Raw genomic sequence first — 13,062 nt, forward strand, 5'->3', positions numbered from 1 at the left:
GGCGAGGAGAGGGACGGAAGCTATACTGTTGCACTGTCATGGGTTCCCCAAGTAGGGGCGAGGAGAGGGACGGAAGCTATACTGTTGCACTGTCATGGGTTCCCCAAGTAGGGGCGAGGAGAGGGATGGAAGCTGTACTGTTGCACTGTCATGGGTTCCCCAAGTAGGGGCGAGGAGAGGGATGGAAGCTGTACTGTTGCACTGTCATGGGTTCCCCAAGTAGGGGCGAGGAGAGGGATGGAAGCTATACTGTTGCACTGTCATGGGTTCCCCAAGTAGGGGCGAGGAGAGGGATGGAAGCTGTACTGTTGCACTGTCATAGGTTCCCCAAGTAGGGCGAGGAGAGGGATGGAAGCTATACTGTTGCACTGTCATGGGTTCCCCAAGTAGGGGCGAGAGAGGGATGGAAGCTGTACTGTTGCACTGTCATAGGTTCCCCAAGTAGGGGCGAGGAGAGGGACGGAAGCTATACTGTTGCACTGTCATGGGTTCCCCAAGTAGGGGCGAGGAGAGGGATGGAAGCTATACTGTTGCACTGTCATGGGTTCCCCAAGTAGGGGCGAGGAGAGGGATGGAAGCTGTACTGTTGCACTGTCATGGGTTCCCCAAGTAGGGGCGAGAGAGGGATGGAAGCTGTACTGTTGCACTGTCATGGGTTCCCCAAGTAGGGGCGAGGAGAGGGACGGAAGCTGTACTGTTGCACTGTCATGGGTTCCCCAAGTAGGGGCGAGAGAGGAGAGGGACGGAAGCTGTACTGTTGCACTGTCATGGGTTCCCAAGTAGGGGCGAGGAGAGGGACGGAAGCTGTACTGTTGCACTGTCATAGGTTCCCCAAGTAGGGGCGAGAGAGGGATGGAAGCTGTACTGTTGCACTGTCATGGGTTCCCCAAGTAGGGGCGAGGAGAGGGACGGAAGCTATACTGTTGCACTGTCATGGGTTCCCCAAGTAGGGGCGAGGAGAGGGATGGAAGCTATACTGTTGCACTGTCATGGGTTCCCCAAGTAGGGGCGAGGAGAGGGATGGAAGCTATACTGTTGCACTGTCATGGGTTCCCCAAGTAGGGGCGAGGAGAAACGGTATGTGTTAATTGTAGTGGTGCTCATGTGGCTGGGGATCAGAAGTGTCCCGTGTGAGAGAGGCAGGTTGAGGTTTCCAGGGTTAGAGTAGTGCAGGAGTTGTCATATTTGAGGCAGAGAAGAAAGTAGAAGATTGGTCAAGGTGGAGGTATCCTGAGAGGAGGGGTGTAGTAGATATGTACCAGAACAGGGGGAGGGATCCTGAGAGGAGGGGTGTAGTAGATCTGTACCAGAACAGAGGGAGGGATCCTGAGAGGAGGGGTGTAGTAGATCTGTACCAGAACAGAGGGGAGGAGGGATCTGTCCAGAGGAGGACTGAGAGGAGGGGTGTAGTAGATCTGTACCAGAACAGAGGGAGGGGTGTAGTAGATCTGTACCAGAACAGAGGGAGGGATCCTGAGAGGAGGGGTGTAGTAGATCTGACCAGAACAGAACAGAGGAGGGAGGGTGTAGTAGATCTGTACCAGAACAGGGGAGGGATCCTGAGAGGAGGGGTGTAGTAGATCTGTACCAGAACAGAGGGATCCTGAGAGGAGGGTGTAGTAGATCTGTACCAGAACAGAGGGAGGGATCCTGAGAGGAGGGGTTAGTAGATCTGTACCAGAACAGAGGAGGGATCCTGAGAGGAGGGGTGTAGTAGATCTGTACCAGAACAGAGGGAGGGATCCTGAGAGGAGGGGTGTAGTAGATCTGTACCAGAACAGAGGGAGGGAGGTACCATCCTGAGAGGAACAGAGGTTTCTAGATAGTAGATCTGTACCAGAACAGGGGATCTGGATCCTGAGAGGAAGGCAGTTAGTAGATCTGTACCAGAACAGTAGGATGGATCCTGAGAGGAGACTTGCCTTGTTAGATCTGTACCAGAACAGAGGAGGGATCCTGAGAGGAGGGTGTAGTAGATCTGTACCAGAACGGGGAGGGATCCTAGAGGAGGTATTTCATTAGATCTTAGCTGTTGCAGTAGTACAGAGGGAGGGTCCATTTTTAATACAGAACTCATCAGACAAGGACAGAACTAGTAACATTTGAAGGTTTCTAGATCAAATCCCCGAGGACAGACGTAAAACAAATCTGCTTTATCTGACTCTGAACAAGGCAGTTAACCCACTGTTCCTAGGCTGTCATTGTAGATAAGAATCTGTTCTTAAACTGACTTGCCTTGTTCAGTTAAAACATAGTCAGGGGCGCTCCAGTACAGTAGGTGGCGGTAATGCACCATAACGTTGGATGCCACCCGCCAATATTTATTTGGATTTGGTATTTCATTAGGATCCCCATTAGCTGTTGCAAAAGTAGTAGCTACTCTTCCTGGGGTCCACACAACACATGAAACATAATACAGAACATCATTAGACAAGGACAGAACTACATAAAAACATTTGAAGGCACTCAGGTATCTGGGTCAAGGAGGGAGGAGACACTGTTGGCCTACATATCAATGCATACAGACACATTATCAGGTACACAGCAGGGGAGCGACGTTGGCCTACATATCAGTGCATACAGACACATTATCAGGTACACAGCAGGGGAGACACGTTGGGCTACATATCAATGCACTACAGACACATTATCAGGAGGGGGAGACACTGTTGGCCTACATAGTCAATGCATACAGACACATTATCTAGGCAGGAGGGGAGACACTGTGGCCTACATATCAATGCATACAGACACATTAGGAGGTCGACACTGTGGGAGAGACGTTGGCCTAGGAGCATAGGTCCCTAAGGAGCACTCAGGCAATGCATACAGACACATTATAAGGAGCACTCAGGTCCAAGCAGGAGGAGAGACGTTGGTCTACATATCAATGCATACAGACACATTATCTAGGTCCAATAGGGGAGACACGTTGGGCTACATAGTCCTAAGACACATTATCAGGTCCAATAGAGGAGCGACGTTGGCCTAGCATATCAAAGCATACAGGACACATTAGGAGGTCCAATGTGGGAGCTAGTCGTTGGCACTACACATCAGGATGCATACAGACACATTATCTAGGCACTCAACAGCAGGAGGGAGGCATTGGCCTACATATCAATCATACAGACACACTCAGGTACACAGCAGGAGGGAGGCGACGTTGGCCTACATAGTCAATGCTACAGAGCACATTATCAGGTACACAGCAGGAGGAGAGACACTGTGGGCTACTAGTCAATGCATACAGACACATTATCTAGGTCACAGCAGGAGGAGCGACACTGTGGCCTAGCTAGTCAATGCTACAGACACATTATCTAGGTCACATAGCTCAAGGGGGAGGGGGGTCACAGGAGAGACATGTGGCCTACATATCAATGCATACAGACACATTATCTAGGTCACATAGGAGGGAGAGACACTGTGGCCTAGCTAGTCAATGATACAGACACATTATCTAGGTCGAGGGGAGTCATGTTGGAACCTACATGGGATGCATACAGACACATTATCTAGGTCACAGCAGGGGAGAGACACTTGGGCTAGCTAGTCAATGCATACAGACACATTATCTAGGTCATAGCAGGAACCACGTGGGTGCTACATAGGGGGGGTCACAGCATACAGACACTGTTATCTAGGTCCAATAGGAGCACTCAGGACACAGCGTTGGCCTACACATCTGTGGGCTAGCAGACACATGAGCATCTAGGTCACAGCAGGGGAGCGACACTGTGGGCTAGCTATCAATGCATACAGACACATTATCTAGGTCCAATAGCAGGGAGGCGACACTGTGGGCTAGCTAGTTGGTCTACATATCAATGCATACAGACACATTATCTAGGTCACAAGGAGGGAGACACTGTTGGTAGCTACATATCAATGCATACAGACACATTATCTAGGTCCAATAGGCTAGTCCTAATGAGGGGAGAGGGACGTTGGCCTACATATCAATGCATACAGACACATTATCTAGGCGACAATGTGGGAGAGCGTTGGCCTACATAGCAATGCATACACAGCAGGAGGGAGGTCACACTGTGGGCTAGCTAGTCCTGAGCACTCATACACAGCAGGAGGGAGACACACTGTGGGCTAGGTCCAATAGCACTCAGGGCAGGAGACGACACTGTGGCCTAGCATAGTCAATGCATCAGGACAGCAGGAGGGAGGCCATGTGGGAGCTAGGCATTGGCACTACATACACAGCAGGAGGGAGGCAGACACATTATCTAGGTCCAATCAGTACACAGGAGAGAGGCGACACTGTGGGCTAGCTAGTCAATGCATACAGGACACATTATCAGGAGGAGGCGACACTGTGGGCTAGCTAGTCCTAATGGCCTACACATCAATGGATACAGACACATTATCTAGGTCCAACAGAGGAGGGAGGCGACACTTGGCCTACATATCAAGGAGCATACAGGACAGCATTAGGGAGGTCACACTGTGGGAGCTAGACGTTGGCCTACATATCAATGCATACAGACACATTATCTAGGTACACAGCAGGAGGGAGGTCGACACTGTGGGAGCTAGTCCTTGAGCCTACATACAATGCATACAGACACATTATCTAGGTCAAAGGAGGGGAGGCGACGTTGGTCTACATAGTCAATGAGCACTCAGGTCCACAGCAGGAGGGAGGCGACACTGTGGTCTACATATCAATGCATACAGACACATTATCAGGTACACAGCAGGAGGGAGGCGACACTGTGGGCTAGCTAGTCAAGGAGCATACAGACACAGCAGGAGGGGCGACACTGTGGGCTAGCTAGTCATGAGCACTCAGGACACAGCAGGAGGGGTCGACACTGGGGAGCGTTGGTCTACACTCAGGTCACAGCAGGAGACACATTATCTAGGTCAATGAGCATCAGGTACACAGCAGGAGGGTTGTGCACTGTGGGTGTTACTAGTCCTATCTGAGCACTCAGGTACACAGCAGGAGGGAGGCGACACTGTGGGCTAGATAGTGAGATGGAAGCACTCAGGTTCACAGCAGGAGGGGGCGACACTGTATTAACCTTTATTTAACTAGGCAAGTCAGCACTCAGGTAAGGAGGGAGGCGACACTGTTCTTATAGTACTAATGAGCACTCAGGTACACAGCAAACCCGGACACTGTGGGCTGGGCCTAATGAGCACTCAGGTACACAGCAGGAGGGAGGCGACACTTGTGGGCTAGCTAGTCCTTAATGAGCACTCAGGTTCACAGCAGGAGGAGGCGACACTGTGGGCTAGCTAGTCCTAAGGAGCACTCAGGTACACAGCAGGAGGGAGGCGACACTGTGGGCTAGCTAGTCCTAAGGAGCACTCAGGTACACAGCAGGAGGGAGGCGACACTGTGGGCTAGCTAGTCCTAATGAGCACTCAGGTACACAGCAGGAGGGAGGCGACACTGTGGGCTAGCTAGTCCTAAGGAGCACTCAGGTACACAGCAGGAGGGAGGCGACACTGTGGGCTAGCTAGTCCTAAGGAGCACTCAGGTACACAGCAGGAGGGAGGCGACACTGTGGGCTAGCTAGTCCTAATGAGCACTCAGGTACACAGCAGGAGGGAGGCGACACTGTGGGCTAGCTAGTCCTAATGAGCACTCAGGTACACAGCAGGAGGGAGGCGACACTGTGGGCTAGCTAGTCCTAAGGAGCACTCAGGTACACAGCAGGAGGGAGGCGACACTGTGGGCTAGCTAGTCCTAAGGAGCACTCAGGTACACAGCAGGAGGGAGGCGACACTGTGGGCTAGCTAGTCCTAAGGAGCACTCAGGTACACAGCAGGAGGGAGGCGACACTGTGGGCTAGCTAGTCCTAAGGAGCACTCAGGTACACAGCAGGAGGGAGGCGACACTGTGGGATAGCTAGTCCTAATGAGCACTCAGGTACACAGCAGGAGGGAGGCGACACTGTGGGCTAGTTAGTCCTAAGGAGCACTCAGGTACACAGCAGGAGGGAGGCGACACTGTGGGCTAGCTAGTCCTAAGGAGCACTCAGGTACACAGCAGGAGGGAGGCGACACTGTGGGCTAGCTAGTCCTAATGAGCACTCAGGTACACAGCAGGAGGGAGGCGACACTGTGGGCTAGTTAGTCCTAAGGAGCACTCAGGTACACAGCAGGAGGGAGGCGACACTGTGGGCTAGCTAGTCCTAATGAGCACTCAGGTACACAGCAGGAGGGAGGCGACACTGTGGGCTAGCTAGTCCTAAGGAGCACTCAGGTACACAGCAGGAGGGAGGCGACACTGTGGGCTAGTTAGTCCTAATGAGCACTCAGGTACACAGCAGGAGGGAGGCGACACTGTGGGCTAGCTAGTCCTAAGGAGCACTCAGGTACACAGCAGGAGGGAGGCGACACTGTGGGCTAGCTAGTCCTAATGAGCACTCAGGTACACAGCAGGAGGGAGGCGACACTGTGGGCTAGCTAGTCCTAATGAGCACTCAGGTACACAGCAGGAGGGAGGCGACACTGTGGGCTAGTTAGTCTAAGGAGCACTCAGGTACACAGCAGGAGGAGGCGACACTGTGGGATAGCTAGTCCTAATGAGCACTCAGGTACACAGCAGGAGGGAGGCGACACTGTGGGCTAGTTAGTCCTAAGGAGCACTCAGGTACACAGCAGGAGGAGGCGACACTGTGGGCTAGCTAGTCCTAAGGAGCACTCAGGTACACAGCAGGAGGGAGGCGACACTGTGGGCTAGTTAGTCCTAAGGAGCACTCAGGTACACAGCAGGAGGGAGGCGACACTGTGGGCTAGTTAGTCCTAATGAGCACTCAGGTACACAGCAGGAGGGAGGCGACACTGTGGGCTAGCTAGTCCTAATGAGCACTCAGGTACACAGCAGGAGGGAGGCGACACTGTGGGCTAGTTAGTCCTAATGAGCACTCAGGTACACAGCAGGAGGGAGGCGACACTGTGGGCTAGCTAGTCCTAATGAGCACTCAGGTACACAGCAGGAGGAGGCGACACTGTGGGCTAGCTAGTCCTAAGGAGCACTCAGGTACACAGCAGGAGGGAGGCGACACTGTGGGCTAGTTAGTCCTAAGGAGCACTCAGGTACACAGCAGGAGGGAGGCGACACTGTGGGCTAGCTAGTCCTAAGGAGCACTCAGGTACACAGCAGGAGGGAGGCGACACTGTGGGCTAGTTAGTCCTAAGGAGCACTCAGGTACACAGCAGGAGGGAGGCGACACTGTGGGCTAGTTAGTCCTAAGGAGCACTCAGGTACACAGCAGGAGGGAGGCGACACTGTGGGCTAGTTAGTCCTAAGGAGCACTCAGGTACACAGCAGGAGGGAGGCGACACTGTGGGCTAGCTAGTCCTAATGAGCACTCAGGTACACAGCAGGAGGGAGGCGACACTGTGGGCTAGCTAGTCCTAATGAGCACTCAGGTACACAGCAGGAGGGAGGCGACACTGTGGGCTAGTTAGTCCTAATGAGCACTCAGGTACACAGCAGGAGGGAGGCGACACTGTGGGCTAGCTAGTCCTAATGAGCACTCAGGTACACAGCAGGAGGGAGGCGACACTGTGGGCTAGCTAGTCCTAATGAGCACTCAGGTACACAGCAGGAGGGAGGCGACACTGTGGGCTAGCTAGTCCTAATGAGCACTCAGGTACACAGCAGGAGGGAGGCGACACTGTGGGCTAGTTAGTCCTAATGAGCACTCAGGTACACAGCAGGAGGGAGGCGACACTGTGGGCTAGCTAGTCCTAAGGAGCACTCAGGTACACAGCAGGAGGGAGGCGACACTGTGGGCTAGCTAGTCCTAATGAGCACTCAGGTACACAGCAGGAGGGAGGCGACACTGTGGGCTAGCTAGTCCTAATGAGCACTCAGGTACACAGCAGGAGGGAGGCGACACTGTGGGCTAGCTAGTCCTAAGGAGCACTCAGGTACACAGCAGGAGGGAGGCGACACTGTGGGCTAGCTAGTCCTAATGAGCACTCAGGTACACAGCAGGAGGGAGGCGACACTGTGGGCTAGCTAGTCCTAAGGAGCACTCAGGTACACAGCAGGAGGGAGGCGACACTGTGGGCTGCTAGCTAGCTAGCACACGGTGACGCCCCCGCCTCACACCTGCTGTGTACCGGAATAGCTAGAGGTAGGGGACTGTTTTCCCACAGTTCTCTTCAAGACTGTGAGGGCAGATGTTCGGCAGACGGGCGCGAAGGACACTGTCTTGCGTCTTCTGCTAGCTAGAAAAGAGGACAGCAGACGGGGTGAAAATTCAAGACTTTTATTTCACTTTTGACCCACAGTCACAAGCATGAAGATGTCGCGCTTGAGGGGGGACGTTCATGCAGGAACCAATGGGGGTGGGTCATAAAGGAACCAATGGGATGCTCGAGGGGGTGGGTCATAAAGGAACCAATAGGATGCTCGAGGGGGGGTCATGCAGGAACCAATGGGATGCTCAGGGGGGTCAAGGGGTCATGCAGGAACCCTGAATTGTGGACTGGAGTTGGACACTTGTGTATTTGCTTGCTCTGTACATTTGTGTATTATTAGAGTGTGCCAGTGGACTTCTGGTAAGTAGTGGGGGCCTCCTGAGTGGCGCAGTGGTCTACGGCACTGCATTGCAGCGCTAGAGGCGCCACTACAGATCCATGCTCGATCCCGGGCTGTGTTGCAGCTGGCCGCGAGACCCATGAGGCAGCGCCCAATTAGCCCAGCGTCGTCCGGGTTAGGGTAGGGTTTGGCCGGCCGGGTTGGCCTTGTCCCATCGCGCTCTAGTGATTCCTGTGGCGGGCCGGACGCCAGTTGGTGTTTCCTACAACACATTGGTGCGGCTGGCTTCTGGGTTAAGTGAGTAGTGTGTCAAGAAGCAGTGCGGCTTGGCATGGTCGTGTTTTGGAGGACACATTGCCCTCGACCTTCGTCTGTCCCGAGTCCGTATGGGAGTTGCAGCGATGAGACAAGACTAACTACCAATTGGATATCATGAAATTGGGGGGTAAAAAATATATTAAATAACTTTTTATAAATGTTATTTATTATAAGATTTTTTTTATAAGATTTCAAAAATATATATGTATGCTTTAGTGAGAAAGTGTTGGGATCAGGTACATCTACATTTATCCACCCCCAAAGTTTATATTTATGAGGAATTAACCCCACCCACAACTTCTCACCTGAATGCATTTCTTTCTTTTGTAAGGGGTTGGGAAAAAGCAGAAATTGGGGTTGAGAGTTACCCGTTAAGAAGATAAATTGCTGGAATGGGTAGGGTTTATGACTTTGCAGTGGTGCAGGGGAGACTAAATTGCTTTTGTCAAGACGGTGACCATCATTGGTCAAGACCAGATCACTTTTGTCAAGACGGTGACCATCATTGGTCAAGACCAGATCACAGTTGTCAAGACGGTGACCATCATTGGTCAAGACCAGATCACAGTTGTCAAGACGGTGACCATCATTGGTCAAGACCAGATCACTTTTGTCAAGTCCTTTCAGAGTGTTACATTATGAGGGTAAAAATTGTCTGACTTTGCATGTTCACTGCGTGAACTTTAGTGATCAAAGGTCATGAAGATTTCACCAACTTCATCCTTCGCCTGCATTGTGGGAGGCTCTATTGTCAACCAATCAGTAAAGTGTTTTTGTTTGACCCGTGCAAATGTGACCGAAACAGAAACTTAATTTAGCAACAATTTTTGTAAGTCTACACAGTGGAAACTTACGAATGAATGTGACGAGTCTCTATCACCAATTGATTGTACAGATATTTTCAGTTTGAGTGGGTGATATGTTGGTAGGAGAGGTGTTTATTGCGACATTATAAAACACACTTATGTTGCATTGAGCATTGCTGTTGGAAAACCACATCGGTGTCCGACTTTCGGCTGTCGCAGATGTGCCTCCTCTGCCTTACCACTCAAACAAGCCCGATGTCTCAACTAAATTCCAATCTTTCTTGTGCCTACATGTCCCATCAGGCAGTCAATGCGTCATGACACGTCTGGGCCAGACTAATGTATGCCAAAAGTACGGGGGGGTGGTAAAATATTTTCTAATACATTTTCACAAAAAAAATACAAATTTCAATGTTCATAGCGGAATAAAAAAATATTTAAAAAAAATAGTTGATTTTGTCAGTGTTTCTAATCAATATATTTCAATTCGTGTAATTAAATTTACTAGCTAAGACACCTACATTTCAATTTTAATTTTGTTCAAGCACTACCACGTTTTGGACACGAGCGCTCGTTCATTCTACCGTGCACGTGTTGCTGCTTTGCTTTTCATCGGAAGAACTACGAAGCGGTGCTTTTGGAAAAAGCCCTGATGTCTATGGGAAAAGCCGGCCAGGCAACCAACCGTCCAGCAGTGTGAAAAACTCACTCAGATCCCACAACTTTGACAAGACATTGATTTTTTTTTTTTTTTTTTTTAATCGTTGAGATTAATTGTTACGTTTGTTTTTTTTTTTTTTTTACCTAGACAAGGTTTTGTTTGTTTTTGATACTACGGATCAGGCCTGAATAATATCGGATGTGGTGAGTTATTCATACTATGTCGCTAATGCTTAGCTAACAGTGGTGCTAATTTAGTTAGCTAGATGTAGCTACTTGCTAACGACACAAGTCCAATGTATATCAACGTTAACCGGTCAATTAACGTTAGTTACTTAGACCAACAACAACAAAAAAACACTACAAATGTACTACATTTTTAGCCATGGCGACAGTCCTTTCTTTGATAGCCTGCTCGCTACATACATTAAACAGGTTAACGGTAAGTACCAACTTTAGTATAGCTAACGTCGTTAGCAAACCACTGGCTAGCCAACGGTAATCTACGCTTGGTTAGCTAGCACGATGCTAACTGGAGTCCATTGCCAGCTCGGAATTGACGGATTCAGTTCACTAGATAGCAAGATTAAAATTGGTTAGCTTGTGTTACAATCGTCGGCTTTGTTAGAACATGGAGCCAGGAGCAGCTAGTTAGCTAGTTAGCTATACCCATGTCGTTAATATAACGTTATTGATGAACTCGTGTGGTAAACGTTACAGGAACATTCACAAGTCGTGTGTGTAATGAATGTGTTTTAACGCTTGTAGAATATATATTTTTTTTGGTTGTTGGGGGTGATTAGTTTAAACTAACATAAAAGGGGTCGATTTGAATTTCTACTGCGACAGAGATCCGAACCCTTTGCCACGGCCTCTCCTCCTCCCCCCCCCCCTCCTCTCCCCCCCTCCCCCTCCCCCTCCCCCCCTCCCCCCCCTCCCCCCTCCCCCCCTCTCCCCCTCCCCCCCCCCCCCTCCCCTCTTTCCCCCCTCCCCCCCCTCTTCCCCCTCCCCTCCTCTCCCCCTCCCCTCCTCTTCCCCCTCCCCTCCTCTTCCCCCCTCCCCTCCTCTTCTCCCCCCCCTCCTCTTCCTCTCTCCCCTCCTCCTCCTCTCCCCCTCTCATCTCCCCTCCTCCCCTCCTCCTCCTCCCTCCTCTCCTCCCCCCACCCTCCCCTCTCCTCCTCCTCCTCTGCACCCGAGAAGAAGTGGCCCACTTGGGCCTTTGTGTCATTTGCCTCCCCCCTAACATTAATTTGCCTCTATTATACTAATAATAATAATATATGCCATTTAGCAGACGCTTTTATCCAAAGCGACTTACAGTCATGTGTGCATACATTCTACGTATGGGTGGTCCCGGGGATCGAACCCACTACCCTGGCGTTACAAGCGCCATGCTCTACCAACTGAGCTACAGAAGGACCACTAAGGATGCTCACCCCCGTAACCCTAAAATATGGCTAAGTACTTCCATATTCACTTGACTTGTGAGCTAAATCTATCATAGCCGGCTATTGTTTGCAATAGAATGTAGAAAAACATTCGACCATAACAGAAAATCAAGTACCGTATCAACTCATTTCGACCCAGTGATGTGGTCTTTCACAAGCATGCACATCTCTGCACCCATACTAGTGAGCAAGCACTGCAACCTACGGGTAGAATGAGCAAGCACTGCAACCTACGGGTAGAATGAGCAAGCACTGCAACCTACCGGTAGAATGAGCAAGCACTGCAACCTACCGGTAGAGTGAGCAAGCACTGCAACCTACCGGTAGAGTGAGCAAGCACTGCAACCTACCGGTAGAGTGAGCAAGCACTGCAACCTACCGGTAGAGTGAGCAAGCACTGCAACCTACCGGTAGAGTGAGCAAGCACTGCAACCTACCGGTAGAGTGAGCAAGCACTGCAACCTACCGGTAGAGTGAGCAAGCACTGCAACCTACCGGTAGAGTGAGCAAGCACTGCAACCTACCGGTAGAGTGAGCAAGCACTGCAACCTACCGGTAGAGTGAGCAAGCACTGCAACCTACCGGTAGAGTGAGCAAGCACTGCAACCTACCGGTAGAGTGAGCAAGCACTGCAACCTACCGGTAGAGTGAGCAAGCACTGCAACCTACCGGTAGAGTGAGCAAGCACTGCAACCTACCGGTAGAGTGAGCAAGCACTGCAACCTACCGGTAGAGTGAGCAAGCACTGCAACCTACCGGTAGAGTGAGCAAGCACTGCAACCTACCGGTAGAGTGAGCAAGCACTGCAACCTACCGGTAGAGTGAGCAAGCACTGCAACCTACCGGTAGAGTGAGCAAGCACTGCAACCTACCGGTAGAGTGAGCAAGCACTGCAACCTACCGGTAGAGTGAGCAAGCACTGCAACCTACCGGTAGAGTGAGCAAGCACTGCAACCTACCGGTGGAATGAGCAAGCACTGCAACCTACCGGTAGAATGAGCAAGTGACAGTCTTAACGGTACTTTCCTTTTGTATCCTATTGACTTTCAGTCCTTCATCTGTCACACATACCGCTCTTTTGTGCAGTCCCGCGACTTCTGCCTATTAGTGATGTGGAGTTTGTATACGAGCAGTTCTGCCTATTAGTGATGTGGAGTTTGTATACGAGCAGTTCTGCCTATTAGTGATGTGGAGTTTGTATACGAGCAGTTCTGCCTATTAGTGATGTGGAGTTTGTATACGAGCAGTTCTGCCTATTAGTGATGTGGAGTTTGTATACGAGCAGTTCTGCCTATTAGTGATG

The sequence above is a fragment of the Oncorhynchus keta genome, chromosome 28, assembly GCF_023373465.1.
Source record: "Oncorhynchus keta strain PuntledgeMale-10-30-2019 chromosome 28, Oket_V2, whole genome shotgun sequence".
NCBI lineage: Eukaryota > Metazoa > Chordata > Actinopteri > Salmoniformes > Salmonidae > Oncorhynchus > Oncorhynchus keta.